Source organism: Phyllobates terribilis, unplaced genomic scaffold (assembly GCF_046119375.1).
Source record: "Phyllobates terribilis strain yellow unplaced genomic scaffold, ASM4611937v1 Scaffold_38__1_contigs__length_12584779, whole genome shotgun sequence".
NCBI classification, from domain to species: Eukaryota; Metazoa; Chordata; class Amphibia; order Anura; family Dendrobatidae; genus Phyllobates; species Phyllobates terribilis.
Genome location: NW_027362798.1, coordinates 1,702,661 through 1,717,645, shown reverse-complemented (window position 1 = coordinate 1,717,645; position 14,985 = coordinate 1,702,661). Strand labels below are relative to the sequence as shown.

Sequence of the window (14,985 nt, the reverse complement as noted above, 5' to 3'; positions counted from 1 at the left end):
TCTTTTATAGTCTGCAGGCATTAAATGAAAGAAGTCAGTGTTCCAGCAGAAGGAGACAACGTTTCAGAAAAGGCATTGTAGCAAACCAAAAAAGAAATTTTAAGCGCAGCAGAGTAACCAGCGCACATACCTGTTAGCTCAGGTGAGTTTAAAAGGCTGCTGTTGATAACAAGGGCATTTGCTAAATAGATGGTGTGTGTGCAACAATATACTGAAAGGTCAATTATATTGTGCAGCTTATCTCACCACCTGTAGTTATTTAGGTGAAAGCTCCAAAATGCTTGCCTAATATGTCTGTTTATCCAAAAGGAAGTAAAAAGGGAGAGCTAGAAAGATAGCATTGCATCACATTACATGGCAATGCAATGCACAGTTGCTGAAGTTGAACCAAAATGAGCTTGTAATCTGGCTTCTGCAACTTTGAACATGAAAAATCCAATGAGGAGAAGAAAAGCAAAGCCAAAGAGTCCATCCCAAAATCCGACAAACAAGCAAAATGAACCAAAAACATTGAATTCAATTCTTTCTGATTTTAGAAACTGCATTAAAGAAGGGGTGCACCGGTCCTGGAGATACTGCAATACCAGGTCAATGCGTGGAGTGGACAGAGCAAGCTCTTTTTCCATCTCCCTGTTCTAAAAATCCATTTAATATATGGTCCCCAGATAGGGGACGTATCAGATATTAAACTGATAAGAACAGATACTACACTTGATCTTAGCCACAAGGCCGAGAAGCGATAACCAGAATTGGTTTCAAACTACGGAGCCACCCAAGGATCCTGAAAAGTCCATTTGTGGAGATGAGCTCCTGGACTCCCGTTAAGAAGACATGTTGTCAACCTCTAGATCCCTTACATGCCTGCACTTTTCGGCTTGCTGCTGCTGCAATCCACGCGTTTTAGATTTGCATAACTCCACCTCTTTAAACACAGCACCTTCACCCCCTGCTGTTCCCACCCGCCTCAACACCGTTGGAAGGGAGGAGAACCAATTAAGGCGGGGGGTGGGGTGGAACGAGCAGCTGTCTACCCTTAGCAGGAGGGCTCCTGATTACATACCTCTCCTGCTGCTGCTGCTGGCTGTCCAGCAGCAGACTGAAGGTGGCTGCTGCTGTGCACAGGTATATAAAGGCTCAGAGCCTATTATGACACGCGCAGCCAGCGTTCCATTGCCACATTCCATCTACTGCAGGCAGGATACCTGGCTGGCTGAATGTCGCTGAGAAGCTCACAGAGACCGCCATAAGCAACAGTTTAACAGAATGCCACAGACTAATCAACCAAACTTTTTGGGTTGGGTTCTCTTTTATAGTCTGCAGGCATTAAATGAAAGAAGTCAGTGTTCCAGCAGAAGGAGACAACGTTTCAGAAAAGGCATTGTAGCAAACCAAAAAAGAAATTTTAAGCACAGCAGAGTAATCAGCGCACATACCTGTTAGATCAGGTGAGTTTAAAAGGCTGCTGTTGATAACAAGGGCATTTGCTAAATAGATGGTGTGTGTGCAACAATATACTGAAAGGTCAATTATATTGTGCAGCTTATCTCACCACCTGTAGTTATTTAGGTGAAAGCTCCAAAATGCTTGCCTAATATGTCTGTTTATCCAAAAGGAAGTAAAAAGGGAGAGCTAGAAAGATAGCATTGCATCACATTACATGGCAATGCAATGCACAGTTGCTGAAGTTGAACCAAAATGAGCTTGTAATCTGGCTTCTGCAACTTTGAACATGAAAAATCCAATGAGGAGAAGAAAAGCAAAGCCAAAGAGTCCATCCCAAAATCCGACAAACAAGCAAAATGAACAAAAAACATTGAATTCAATTCTTTCTGATTTTAGAAACTGCATTAAAGAAGGGGTGCACCGGTCCTGGAGATACTGCAATACCAGGTCAATGCGTGGAGTGGACAGAGCAAGCTCTTTTTCCATCTCCCTGTTCTAAAAATCCATTTAATATATGGTCCCCAGATAGGGGACGTATCAGATATTAAACTGATAAGAACAGATACTACACTTGATCTTAGCCAAAAGGCCGAGAAGCGATAACCAGAATTGGTTTCAAACTACGGAGCCACCCAAGGATCCTGAAAAGTCCATTTGTGGAGATGAGCTCCTGGACTCCCGTTAAGAAGACATGTTGTCAACCTCTAGATCCCTTACATGCCTGCACTTTTCGGCTTGCTGCTGCTGCAATCCACGCGTTTTAGATCTGCATAACTCCACCTCTTTAAACACAGCACCTTCACCCCCTGCTGTTCCCACCCGCCTCAACACCGTTGGAAGGGAGGAGAACCAATTAAGGCGGGGGGTGGGGTGGAACGAGCAGCTGTCTACCCTTAGCAGGAGGGCTCCTGATTACATACCTCTCCTGCTGCTGCTGCTGCTGCTGGCTGTCCAGCAGCAGACTGAAGGTGGCTGCTGCTGTGCACAGGTATATAAAGGCTCAGAGCCTATTATGACACGCGCAGCCAGCGTTCCATTGCCACATTCCATCTACTGCAGGCAGGATACCTGGCTGGCTGAATGTCGCTGAGAAGCTCACAGAGACCGCCATAAGCAACAGTTTAACAGAATGCCACAGACTAATCAACCAAACTTTTTGGGTTGGGTTCTCTTTTATAGTCTGCAGGCATTAAATGAAAGAAGTCAGTGTTCCAGCAGAAGGAGACAACGTTTCAGAAAAGGCATTGTAGCAAACCAAAAAAGAAATTTTAAGCGCAGCAGAGTAACCAGCGCACATACCTGTTAGCTCAGGTGAGTTTAAAAGGCTGCTGTTGATAACAAGGGCATTTGCTAAATAGATGGTGTGTGTGCAACAATATACTGAAAGGTCAATTATATTGTGCAGCTTATCTCACCACCTGTAGTTATTTAGGTGAAAGCTCCAAAATGCTTGCCTAATATGTCTGTTTATCCAAAAGGAAGTAAAAAGGGAGAGCTAGAAAGATAGCATTGCATCACATTACATGGCAATGCAATGCACAGTTGCTGAAGTTGAACCAAAATGAGCTTGTAATCTGGCTTCTGCAACTTTGAACATGAAAAATCCAATGAGGAGAAGAAAAGCAAAGCCAAAGAGTCCATCCCAAAATCCGACAAACAAGCAAAATGAACAAAAAACATTGAATTCAATTCTTTCTGATTTTAGAAACTGCATTAAAGAAGGGGTGCACCGGTCCTGGAGATACTGCAATACCAGGTCAATGCGTGGAGTGGACAGAGCAAGCTCTTTTTCCATCTCCCTGTTCTAAAAATCCATTTAATATATGGTCCCCAGATAGGGGACGTATCAGATATTAAACTGATAAGAACAGATACTACACTTGATCTTAGCCAAAAGGCCGAGAAGCGATAACCAGAATTGGTTTCAAACTACGGAGCCACCCAAGGATCCTGAAAAGTCCATTTGTGGAGATGAGCTCCTGGACTCCCGTTAAGAAGACATGTTGTCAACCTCTAGATCCCTTACATGCCTGCACTTTTCGGCTTGCTGCTGCTGCAATCCACGCGTTTTAGATCTGCATAACTCCACCTCTTTAAACACAGCACCTTCACCCCCTGCTGTTCCCACCCGCCTCAACACCGTTGGAAGGGAGGAGAACCAATTAAGGCGGGGGGTGGGGTGGAACGAGCAGCTGTCTACCCTTAGCAGAAGGGCTCCTGATTACATACCTCTCCTGCTGCTGCTGCTGCTGGCTGTCCAGCAGCAGACTGAAGGTGGCTGCTGCTGTGCACAGGTATATAAAGGCTCAGAGCCTATTATGACACGCGCAGCCAGCGTTCCATTGCCACATTCCATCTACTGCAGGCAGGATACCTGGCTGGCTGAATGTCGCTGAGAAGCTCACAGAGACCGCCATAAGCAACAGTTTAACAGAATGCCACAGACTAATCAACCAAACTTTTTGGGTTGGGTTCTCTTTTATAGTCTGCAGGCATTAAATGAAAGAAGTCAGTGTTCCAGCAGAAGGAGACAACGTTTCAGAAAAGGCATTGTAGCAAACCAAAAAAGAAATTTTAAGCGCAGCAGAGTAACCAGCGCACATACCTGTTAGCTCAGGTGAGTTTAAAAGGCTGCTGTTGATAACAAGGGCATTTGCTAAATAGATGGTGTGTGTGCAACAATATACTGAAAGGTCAATTATATTGTGCAGCTTATCTCACCACCTGTAGTTATTTAGGTGAAAGCTCCAAAATGCTTGCCTAATATGTCTGTCTATCCAAAAGGAAGTAAAAAGGGAGAGCTAGAAAGATAGCATTGCATCACATTACATGGCAATGCAATGCACAGTTGCTGAAGTTGAACCAAAATGAGCTTGTAATCTGGCTTCTGCAACTTTGAACATGAAAAATCCAATGAGGAGAAGAAAAGCAAAGCCAAAGAGTCCATCCCAAAATCCGACAAACAAGCAAAATGAACCAAAAACATTGAATTCAATTCTTTCTGATTTTAGAAACTGCATTAAAGAAGGGGTGCACCGGTCCTGGAGATACTGCAATACCAGGTCAATGCGTGGAGTGGACAGAGCAAGCTCTTTTTCCATCTCCCTGTTCTAAAAATCCATTTAATATATGGTCCCCAGATAGGGGACGTATCAGATATTAAACTGATAAGAACAGATACTACACTTGATCTTAGCCAAAAGGCCGAGAAGCGATAACCAGAATTGGTTTCAAACTACGGAGCCACCCAAGGATCCTGAAAAGTCCATTTGTGGAGATGAGCTCCTGGACTCCCGTTAAGAAGACATGTTGTCAACCTCTAGATCCCTTACATGCCTGCACTTTTCGGCTTGCTGCTGCTGCAATCCACGCGTTTTAGATCTGCATAACTCCACCTCTTTAAACACAGCACCTTCACCCCCTGCTGTTCCCACCCGCCTCAACACCGTTGGAAGGGAGGAGAACCAATTAAGGCGGGGGGTGGGGTGGAACGAGCAGCTGTCTACCCTTAGCAGGAGGGCTCCTGATTACATACCTCTCCTGCTGCTGCTGCTGCTGGCTGTCCAGCAGCAGACTGAAGGTGGCTGCTGCTGTGCACAGGTATATAAAGGCTCAGAGCCTATTATGACACGCGCAGCCAGCGTTCCATTGCCACATTCCATCTACTGCAGGCAGGATACCTGGCTGGCTGAATGTCGCTGAGAAGCTCACAGAGACCGCCATAAGCAACAGTTTAACAGAATGCCACAGACTAATCAACCAAACTTTTTGGGTTGGGTTCTCTTTTATAGTCTGCAGGCATTAAATGAAAGAAGTCAGTGTTCCAGCAGAAGGAGACAACGTTTCAGAAAAGGCATTGTAGCAAACCAAAAAAGAAATTTTAAGCGCAGCAGAGTAACCAGCGCACATACCTGTTAGCTCAGGTGAGTTTAAAAGGCTGCTGTTGATAACAAGGGCATTTGCTAAATAGATGGTGTGTGTGCAACAATATACTGAAAGGTCAATTATATTGTGCAGCTTATCTCACCACCTGTAGTTATTTAGGTGAAAGCTCCAAAATGCTTGCCTAATATGTCTGTTTATCCAAAAGGAAGTAAAAAGGGAGAGCTAGAAAGATAGCATTGCATCACATTACATGGCAATGCAATGCACAGTTGCTGAAGTTGAACCAAAATGAGCTTGTAATCTGGCTTCTGCAACTTTGAACATGAAAAATCCAATGAGGAGAAGAAAAGCAAAGCCAAAGAGTCCATCCCAAAATCCGACAAACAAGCAAAATGAACAAAAAACATTGAATTCAATTCTTTCTGATTTTAGAAACTGCATTAAAGAAGGGGTGCACCGGTCCTGGAGATACTGCAATACCAGGTCAATGCGTGGAGTGGACAGAGCAAGCTCTTTTTCCATCTCCCTGTTCTAAAAATCCATTTAATATATGGTCCCCAGATAGGGGACGTATCAGATATTAAACTGATAAGAACAGATACTACACTTGATCTTAGCCAAAAGGCCGAGAAGCGATAACCAGAATTGGTTTCAAACTACGGAGCCACCCAAGGATCCTGAAAAGTCCATTTGTGGAGATGAGCTCCTGGACTCCCGTTAAGAAGACATGTTGTCAACCTCTAGATCCCTTACATGCCTGCACTTTTCGGCTTGCTGCTGCTGCAATCCACGCGTTTTAGATCTGCATAACTCCACCTCTTTAAACACAGCACCTTCACCCCCTGCTGTTCCCACCCGCCTCAACACCGTTGGAAGGGAGGAGAACCAATTAAGGCGGGGGGTGGGGTGGAACGAGCAGCTGTCTACCCTTAGCAGGAGGGCTCCTGATTACATACCTCTCCTGCTGCTGCTGCTGCTGGCTGTCCAGCAGCAGACTGAAGGTGGCTGCTGCTGTGCACAGGTATATAAAGGCTCAGAGCCTATTATGACACGCGCAGCCAGCGTTCCATTGCCACATTCCATCTACTGCAGGCAGGATACCTGGCTGGCTGAATGTCGCTGAGAAGCTCACAGAGACCGCCATAAGCAACAGTTTAACAGAATGCCACAGACTAATCAACCAAACTTTTTGGGTTGGGTTCTCTTTTATAGTCTGCAGGCATTAAATGAAAGAAGTCAGTGTTCCAGCAGAAGGAGACAACGTTTCAGAAAAGGCATTGTAGCAAACCAAAAAAGAAATTTTAAGCGCAGCAGAGTAACCAGCGCACATACCTGTTAGCTCAGGTGAGTTTAAAAGGCTGCTGTTGATAACAAGGGCATTTGCTAAATAGATGGTGTGTGTGCAACAATATACTGAAAGGTCAATTATATTGTGCAGCTTATCTCACCACCTGTAGTTATTTAGGTGAAAGCTCCAAAATGCTTGCCTAATATGTCTGTTTATCCAAAAGGAAGTAAAAAGGGAGAGCTAGAAAGATAGCATTGCATCACATTACATGGCAATGCAATGCACAGTTGCTGAAGTTGAACCAAAATGAGCTTGTAATCTGGCTTCTGCAACTTTGAACATGAAAAATCCAATGAGGAGAAGAAAAGCAAAGCCAAAGAGTCCATCCCAAAATCCGACAAACAAGCAAAATGAACAAAAAACATTGAATTCAATTCTTTCTGATTTTAGAAACTGCATTAAAGAAGGGGTGCACCGGTCCTGGAGATACTGCAATACCAGGTCAATGCGTGGAGTGGACAGAGCAAGCTCTTTTTCCATCTCCCTGTTCTAAAAATCCATTTAATATATGGTCCCCAGATAGGGGACGTATCAGATATTAAACTGATAAGAACAGATACTACACTTGATCTTAGCCAAAAGGCCGAGAAGCGATAACCAGAATTGGTTTCAAACTACGGAGCCACCCAAGGATCCTGAAAAGTCCATTTGTGGAGATGAGCTCCTGGACTCCCGTTAAGAAGACATGTTGTCAACCTCTAGATCCCTTACATGCCTGCACTTTTCGGCTTGCTGCTGCTGCAATCCACGCGTTTTAGATCTGCATAACTCCACCTCTTTAAACACAGCACCTTCACCCCCTGCTGTTCCCACCCGCCTCAACACCGTTGGAAGGGAGGAGAACCAATTAAGGCGGGGGGTGGGGTGGAACGAGCAGCTGTCTACCCTTAGCAGGAGGGCTCCTGATTACATACCTCTCCTGCTGCTGCTGCTGCTGGCTGTCCAGCAGCAGACTGAAGGTGGCTGCTGCTGTGCACAGGTATATAAAGGCTCAGAGCCTATTATGACACGCGCAGCCAGCGTTCCATTGCCACATTCCATCTACTGCAGGCAGGATACCTGGCTGGCTGAATGTCGCTGAGAAGCTCACAGAGACCGCCATAAGCAACAGTTTAACAGAATGCCACAGACTAATCAACCAAACTTTTTGGGTTGGGTTCTCTTTTATAGTCTGCAGGCATTAAATGAAAGAAGTCAGTGTTCCAGCAGAAGGAGACAACGTTTCAGAAAAGGCATTGTAGCAAACCAAAAAAGAAATTTTAAGCGCAGCAGAGTAACCAGCGCACATACCTGTTAGCTCAGGTGAGTTTAAAAGGCTGCTGTTGATAACAAGGGCATTTGCTAAATAGATGGTGTGTGTGCAACAATATACTGAAAGGTCAATTATATTTGTGGAGCTTATCTCACCACCTGTAGTTATTTAGGTGAAAGCTCCAAAATGCTTGCCTAATATGTCTGTTTATCCAAAAGGAAGTAAAAAGGGAGAGCTAGAAAGATAGCATTGCATCACATTACATGGCAATGCAATGCACAGTTGCTGAAGTTGAACCAAAATGAGCTTGTAATCTGGCTTCTGCAACTTTGAACATGAAAAATCCAATGAGGAGAAGAAAAGCAAAGCCAAAGAGTCCATCCCAAAATCCGACAAACAAGCAAAATGAACAAAAAACATTGAATTCAATTCTTTCTGATTTTAGAAACTGCATTAAAGAAGGGGTGCACCGGTCCTGGAGATACTGCAATACCAGGTCAATGCGTGGAGTGGACAGAGCAAGCTCTTTTTCCATCTCCCTGTTCTAAAAATCCATTTAATATATGGTCCCCAGATAGGGGACGTATCAGATATTAAACTGATAAGAACAGATACTACACTTGATCTTAGCCAAAAGGCCGAGAAGCGATAACCAGAATTGGTTTCAAACTACGGAGCCACCCAAGGATCCTGAAAAGTCCATTTGTGGAGATGAGCTCCTGGACTCCCGTTAAGAAGACATGTTGTCAACCTCTAGATCCCTTACATGCCTGCACTTTTCGGCTTGCTGCTGCTGCAATCCACGCGTTTTAGATCTGCATAACTCCACCTCTTTAAACACAGCACCTTCACCCCCTGCTGTTCCCACCCGCCTCAACACCGTTGGAAGGGAGGAGAACCAATTAAGGCGGGGGGTGGGGTGGAACGAGCAGCTGTCTACCCTTAGCAGGAGGGCTCCTGATTACATACCTCTCCTGCTGCTGCTGCTGCTGGCTGTCCAGCAGCAGACTGAAGGTGGCTGCTGCTGTGCACAGGTATATAAAGGCTCAGAGCCTATTATGACACGCGCAGCCAGCGTTCCATTGCCACATTCCATCTACTGCAGGCAGGATACCTGGCTGGCTGAATGTCGCTGAGAAGCTCACAGAGACCGCCATAAGCAACAGTTTAACAGAATGCCACAGACTAATCAACCAAACTTTTTGGGTTGGGTTCTCTTTTATAGTCTGCAGGCATTAAATGAAAGAAGTCAGTGTTCCAGCAGAAGGAGACAACGTTTCAGAAAAGGCATTGTAGCAAACCAAAAAAGAAATTTTAAGCGCAGCAGAGTAACCAGCGCACATACCTGTTAGCTCAGGTGAGTTTAAAAGGCTGCTGTTGATAACAAGGGCATTTGCTAAATAGATGGTGTGTGTGCAACAATATACTGAAAGGTCAATTATATTGTGCAGCTTATCTCACCACCTGTAGTTATTTAGGTGAAAGCTCCAAAATGCTTGCCTAATATGTCTGTTTATCCAAAAGGAAGTAAAAAGGGAGAGCTAGAAAGATAGCATTGCATCACATTACATGGCAATGCAATGCACAGTTGCTGAAGTTGAACCAAAATGAGCTTGTAATCTGGCTTCTGCAACTTTGAACATGAAAAATCCAATGAGGAGAAGAAAAGCAAAGCCAAAGAGTCCATCCCAAAATCCGACAAACAAGCAAAATGAACAAAAAACATTGAATTCAATTCTTTCTGATTTTAGAAACTGCATTAAAGAAGGGGTGCACCGGTCCTGGAGATACTGCAATACCAGGTCAATGCGTGGAGTAGACAGAGCAAGCTCTTTTTCCATCTCCCTGTTCTAAAAATCCATTTAATATATGGTCCCCAGATAGGGGACGTATCAGATATTAAACTGATAAGAACAGATACTACACTTGATCTTAGCCAAAAGGCCGAGAAGCGATAACCAGAATTGGTTTCAAACTACGGAGCCACCCAAGGATCCTGAAAAGTCCATTTGTGGAGATGAGCTCCTGGACTCCCGTTAAGAAGACATGTTGTCAACCTCTAGATCCCTTACATGCCTGCACTTTTCGGCTTGCTGCTGCTGCAATCCACGCGTTTTAGATCTGCATAACTCCACCTCTTTAAACACAGCACCTTCACCCCCTGCTGTTCCCACCCGCCTCAACACCGTTGGAAGGGAGGAGAACCAATTAAGGCGGGGGGTGGGGTGGAACGAGCAGCTGTCTACCCTTAGCAGGAGGGCTCCTGATTACATACCTCTCCTGCTGCTGCTGCTGCTGGCTGTCCAGCAGCAGACTAAAGGTGGCTGCTGCTGTGCACAGGTATATAAAGGCTCAGAGCCTATTATGACACGCGCAGCCAGCGTTCCATTGCCACATTCCATCTACTGCAGGCAGGATACCTGGCTGGCTGAATGTCGCTGAGAAGCTCACAGAGACCGCCATAAGCAACAGTTTAACAGAATGCCACAGACTAATCAACCAAACTTTTTGGGTTGGGTTCTCTTTTATAGTCTGCAGGCATTAAATGAAAGAAGTCAGTGTTCCAGCAGAAGGAGACAACGTTTCAGAAAAGGCATTGTAGCAAACCAAAAAAGAAATTTTAAGCGCAGCAGAGTAACCAGCGCACATACCTGTTAGCTCAGGTGAGTTTAAAAGGCTGCTGTTGATAACAAGGGCATTTGCTAAATAGATGGTGTGTGTGCAACAATATACTGAAAGGTCAATTATATTGTGCAGCTTATCTCACCACCTGTAGTTATTTAGGCGAAAGCTCCAAAATGCTTGCCTAATATGTCTGTTTATCCAAAAGGAAGTAAAAAGGGAGAGCTAGAAAGATAGCATTGCATCACATTACATGGCAATGCAATGCACAGTTGCTGAAGTTGAACCAAAATGAGCTTGTAATCTGGCTTCTGCAACTTTGAACATGAAAAATCCAATGAGGAGAAGAAAAGCAAAGCCAAAGAGTCCATCCCAAAATCCGACAAACAAGCAAAATGAACAAAAAACATTGAATTCAATTCTTTCTGATTTTAGAAACTGCATTAAAGAAGGGGTGCACCGGTCCTGGAGATACTGCAATACCAGGTCAATGCGTGGAGTGGACAGAGCAAGCTCTTTTTCCATCTCCCTGTTCTAAAAATCCATTTAATATATGGTCCCCAGATAGGGGACGTATCAGATATTAAACTGATAAGAACAGATTTTTTTTTTTTTTTTTTGAAAGCCCGAATTCGTGTACAAAACCCGAGTGCGCTTAAAAAAGTGACAAGTGCCACAAAAAAAGTGCACTAGGATGCTGGTCTTCTTGAAACCCTCTCCAAAAGGAGAAGGGTCCCCCAAACCATTCCCCGTCCCTCCGAGCCAAAAGGCCACAGCGAGGAACAGGGACAAAAAGCCACCTCCAGCCGAAGCCAGAGGCGACCCAATCTTACCCCCAGCACCTGCCCGAGTTCTCACCCGAGCAAGGCACTGGGAGCCAAAGACTGTGCTCCCCTCCCGGAAGAGGGGAGCCAACAACGCTCTCCTCCCGAAAGAGGAGAGCCAGGGGGGTTCAGGGGGGAGCGGAACCTGATGGCCACACACTCCCCCCCTAGACCTGCCAAGAGAGGAACCCGTAAGGGAACCGCATCCCGACAAAATCCTAGTAGGACGTGACACACGTGAATAAGTGGACACACAGTGACAAAGAAATTAAATAAATAGTGAAGGTTTCACAGTATAATACTGCCCGGACCTTCGACCGGGAATTGAAAAATTCCCCATCCTAAGGCCAGAAGGCCCGGAATAAGGGTGTGTGCGAAGAAAGAAAATTTGAAGTGCTTGTGCAAATGTGCCATAAACTCAAGTGGGGTTCCCAATCCCAGTGAGTTAAGGCACCCCAGGGTCACCACTCCTGGGGCACTTCACACTTCGGGCTTTCGATCTTCCCCGGCCCAATGGCGTCGATCCTGGGGGGCCATGCTTTCCACCAGATGACTATATTAGCCACCTGGCGTACTAACAAGCGCCTAAACCCCAGTGTGCATAATGTATCAATCTACTAGGGCGGCCAACATCCAAAACCGCCTTTTCGAAAGATACTACACTTGATCTTAGCCAAAAGGCCGAGAAGCGATAACCAGAATTGGTTTCAAACTACGGAGCCACCCAAGGATCCTGAAAAGTCCATTTGTGGAGATGAGCTCCTGGACTCCCGTTAAGAAGACATGTTGTCAACCTCTAGATCCCTTACATGCCTGCACTTTTCGGCTTGCTGCTGCTGCAATCCACGCGTTTTAGATCTGCATAACTCCACCTCTTTAAACACAGCACCTTCACCCCCTGCTGTTCCCACCCGCCTCAACACCGTTGGAAGGGAGGAGAACCAATTAAGGCGGGGGGTGGGGTGGAACGAGCAGCTGTCTACCCTTAGCAGGAGGGCTCCTGATTACATACCTCTCCTGCTGCTGCTGCTGCTGGCTGTCCAGCAGCAGACTGAAGGTGGCTGATGCTGTGCACAGGTATATAAAGGCTCAGAGCCTATTATGACACGCGCAGCCAGCGTTCCATTGCCACATTCCATCTACTGCAGGCAGGATACCTGGCTGGCTGAATGTCGCTGAGAAGCTCACAGAGACCGCCATAAGCAACAGTTTAACAGAATGCCACAGACTAATCAACCAAACTTTTTGGGTTGGGTTCTCTTTTATAGTCTGCAGGCATTAAATGAAAGAAGTCAGTGTTCCAGCAGAAGGAGACAACGTTTCAGAAAAGGCATTGTAGCAAACCAAAAAAGAAATTTTAAGCGCAGCAGAGTAACCAGCGCACATACCTGTTAGCTCAGGTGAGTTTAAAAGGCTGCTGTTGATAACAAGGGCATTTGCTAAATAGATGGTGTGTGTGCAACAATATACTGAAAGGTCAATTATATTGTGCAGCTTATCTCACCACCTGTAGTTATTTAGGTGAAAGCTCCAAAATGCTTGCCTAATATGTCTGTTTATCCAAAAGGAAGTAAAAAGGGAGAGCTAGAAAGATAGCATTGCATCACATTACATGGCAATGCAATGCACAGTTGCTGAAGTTGAACCAAAATGAGCTTGTAATCTGGCTTCTGCAACTTTGAACATGAAAAATCCAATGAGGAGAAGAAAAGCAAAGCCAAAGAGTCCATCCCAAAATCCGACAAACAAGCAAAATGAACAAAAAACATTGAATTCAATTCTTTCTGATTTTAGAAACTGCATTAAAGAAGGGGTGCACCGGTCCTGGAGATACTGCAATACCAGGTCAATGCGTGGAGTGGACAGAGCAAGCTCTTTTTCCATCTCCCTGTTCTAAAAATCCATTTAATATATGGTCCCCAGATAGGGGACGTATCAGATATTAAACTGATAAGAACAGATTTTTTTTTAATTTGGCTATCCCCTGCAGAGGGATAAAACCGTTTATTAAAACTTTAACAAATTACAAGCATAATTACACAAATACCAAACGTTAAAAGACAAATGAAATTTACAAAACAAAAATATACAAAGATTTTAAATAATTAGGTTCCATTGGTCAACAAGCCATTTTTTGGAAATATGTACATTCTTCTTTTTGTCAATTAAATAATAAGTATACATTTCACATAAACATAAACTTAAAACATCATTCACTGATAAAACATCTTGTTTAAAAATAGCAATGTTGCGCGCTTTCCAGAGAGATGACTTGGCGCAGTTCACTGTCTTCCAAGCCATTGTGTACTGGTCCATTGTGGGGCATTCCATAAGTCCGTATAGCACAGTTTTATATGTAAAGTCCTTGAGGTCTGCCACCCTTTCCAGTAGGGGGAGCAGTCTTCTCCAGAAATCCTTTGCAAAATTACATGTCCATAATAGATGTTCCACCGTTTCCTCGTCTTGGCATCCGGCTCTTGGGCAGATGGCAGACCTCACAAATCCTCTTCTGTATTGGAATGCCCGGCAAGGAAGACAGCGGTGCATGCAACTCCAAGCCAGATCTCTCTGTTCATTAAAAAGATAAAAAACGTTAATCATTTTCCAGATAGACATAGATTTGTCATCATCATATCTGTCAACATTACATATTTCCTCACTTTTACGTATTTCTTTAATTAGTTTCTTACTATTTCTTAATTCCTCTATTTTCTTAGTCCCTAAATTAAAATCGGACACTATTTTCCTTAAAATCTCATAATGCGTCGACAAATTAAAAGCATGGGGCACAGATATATTAACTTCATACCATCCAAACTTTCTCATAAAAAATCCTGTATTAAAACGCATAAAAAAGGACCAATAGTGATTCTTAAAAAGGGCATTAAAACAGTAAACGAACAGATGGATTAAAAGAAACCTATTAAAATCTGGAAAATCTTTACCACCTTTTACTTTTGATTTCATCATGATTTCTCTTTTCAGCTTTTCCATTTTTGAGTTCCAAAAGAAGGTAAAACAGGTTTTGGTTATCTTTTTTAAAACATTAACAGGCGGGGGGAAAACCATGCTAAGATACAATAAAAGAGGTAAAATCACCATCTTTAAAACCAATACTTTACCCTCCATTGTAAGTCTCCTCATGTTCCACATACATATTTTCGTATTTATTTTCTGTGTAACTGTTTCCCAACTATTATAACCATCATTATTTTCAGTGAATGATATACCTAAAATGGAAATGGATTCGGAGACATTAATTGGTACATCACGTAAAATCATCTCCCCAACACTTAAAATGTTACACTTATTAAAATTGATTTTAAAACCAGAAGCTAGACAAAAGGATTGCACTTGATGGAGAGTGGCCGTAAGTGATGGTGCATCTGTACACAAGACCGCCACGTCATCCATGTAGCCTACAACCTTGGCCTCCAAACCACCGCTTCCAGGCAGAGGGACACCGCATATCTGTTTATTTTGGCGTATTGCACATAACATTGGTTCCAGTGCACAGATAAACAGTAGGGGGGACAGAGGGCATCCCTGTTTCACCCCTGACCGTAAAAATACCTCTTGTGTCTTAAAACCATTCACTAAAATCTTACTTG

At 44.1% G+C, this 14,985-nt stretch overlaps 10 non-coding genes and 1 pseudogene across 10 annotated transcripts; all 11 read right to left on the bottom strand.

Moving 5' to 3' along the window:
• Positions 1 to 550: 550 nt before the first annotated feature.
• Positions 551 to 741, bottom strand: LOC141183207 (U2 spliceosomal RNA). Its single transcript, XR_012258206.1, has one exon. It is a non-coding gene; the product is annotated as a U2 spliceosomal RNA (small nuclear RNA).
• A 1,112-nt stretch (positions 742 to 1,853) lies between these two features.
• On the bottom strand, positions 1,854 to 2,044 carry LOC141183766 (U2 spliceosomal RNA). The gene has a single exon (XR_012258588.1). It is a non-coding gene; the product is annotated as a U2 spliceosomal RNA (small nuclear RNA).
• Positions 2,045 to 3,162: 1,118 nt separating this feature from the next.
• Positions 3,163 to 3,353, bottom strand: LOC141183765 (U2 spliceosomal RNA). The gene has a single exon (XR_012258587.1). It is a non-coding gene; the product is annotated as a U2 spliceosomal RNA (small nuclear RNA).
• Positions 3,354 to 4,468: 1,115 nt separating this feature from the next.
• LOC141183763 (U2 spliceosomal RNA) lies at positions 4,469 to 4,659 on the bottom strand. The gene has a single exon (XR_012258585.1). It is a non-coding gene; the product is annotated as a U2 spliceosomal RNA (small nuclear RNA).
• A 1,115-nt stretch (positions 4,660 to 5,774) lies between these two features.
• LOC141183762 (U2 spliceosomal RNA) lies at positions 5,775 to 5,965 on the bottom strand. The gene has a single exon (XR_012258584.1). It is a non-coding gene; the product is annotated as a U2 spliceosomal RNA (small nuclear RNA).
• A 1,115-nt stretch (positions 5,966 to 7,080) lies between these two features.
• Positions 7,081 to 7,271, bottom strand: LOC141183761 (U2 spliceosomal RNA). The gene has a single exon (XR_012258583.1). It is a non-coding gene; the product is annotated as a U2 spliceosomal RNA (small nuclear RNA).
• Positions 7,272 to 8,387: 1,116 nt separating this feature from the next.
• Positions 8,388 to 8,578, bottom strand: LOC141183760 (U2 spliceosomal RNA). Its single transcript, XR_012258582.1, has one exon. It is a non-coding gene; the product is annotated as a U2 spliceosomal RNA (small nuclear RNA).
• Positions 8,579 to 9,693: 1,115 nt separating this feature from the next.
• On the bottom strand, positions 9,694 to 9,884 carry LOC141183721 (U2 spliceosomal RNA). The gene has a single exon (XR_012258547.1). It is a non-coding gene; the product is annotated as a U2 spliceosomal RNA (small nuclear RNA).
• Positions 9,885 to 10,999: 1,115 nt separating this feature from the next.
• Positions 11,000 to 11,181, bottom strand: LOC141183429 (U2 spliceosomal RNA). The gene has a single exon (XR_012258386.1). It is a non-coding gene; the product is annotated as a U2 spliceosomal RNA (small nuclear RNA).
• A 794-nt stretch (positions 11,182 to 11,975) lies between these two features.
• LOC141183554 (U2 spliceosomal RNA) lies at positions 11,976 to 12,067 on the bottom strand (annotated as a pseudogene).
• A 1,115-nt stretch (positions 12,068 to 13,182) lies between these two features.
• Positions 13,183 to 13,370, bottom strand: LOC141183340 (U2 spliceosomal RNA). Its single transcript, XR_012258322.1, has one exon. It is a non-coding gene; the product is annotated as a U2 spliceosomal RNA (small nuclear RNA).
• Between the last annotated feature and the right edge of the window lie 1,615 nt (positions 13,371 to 14,985).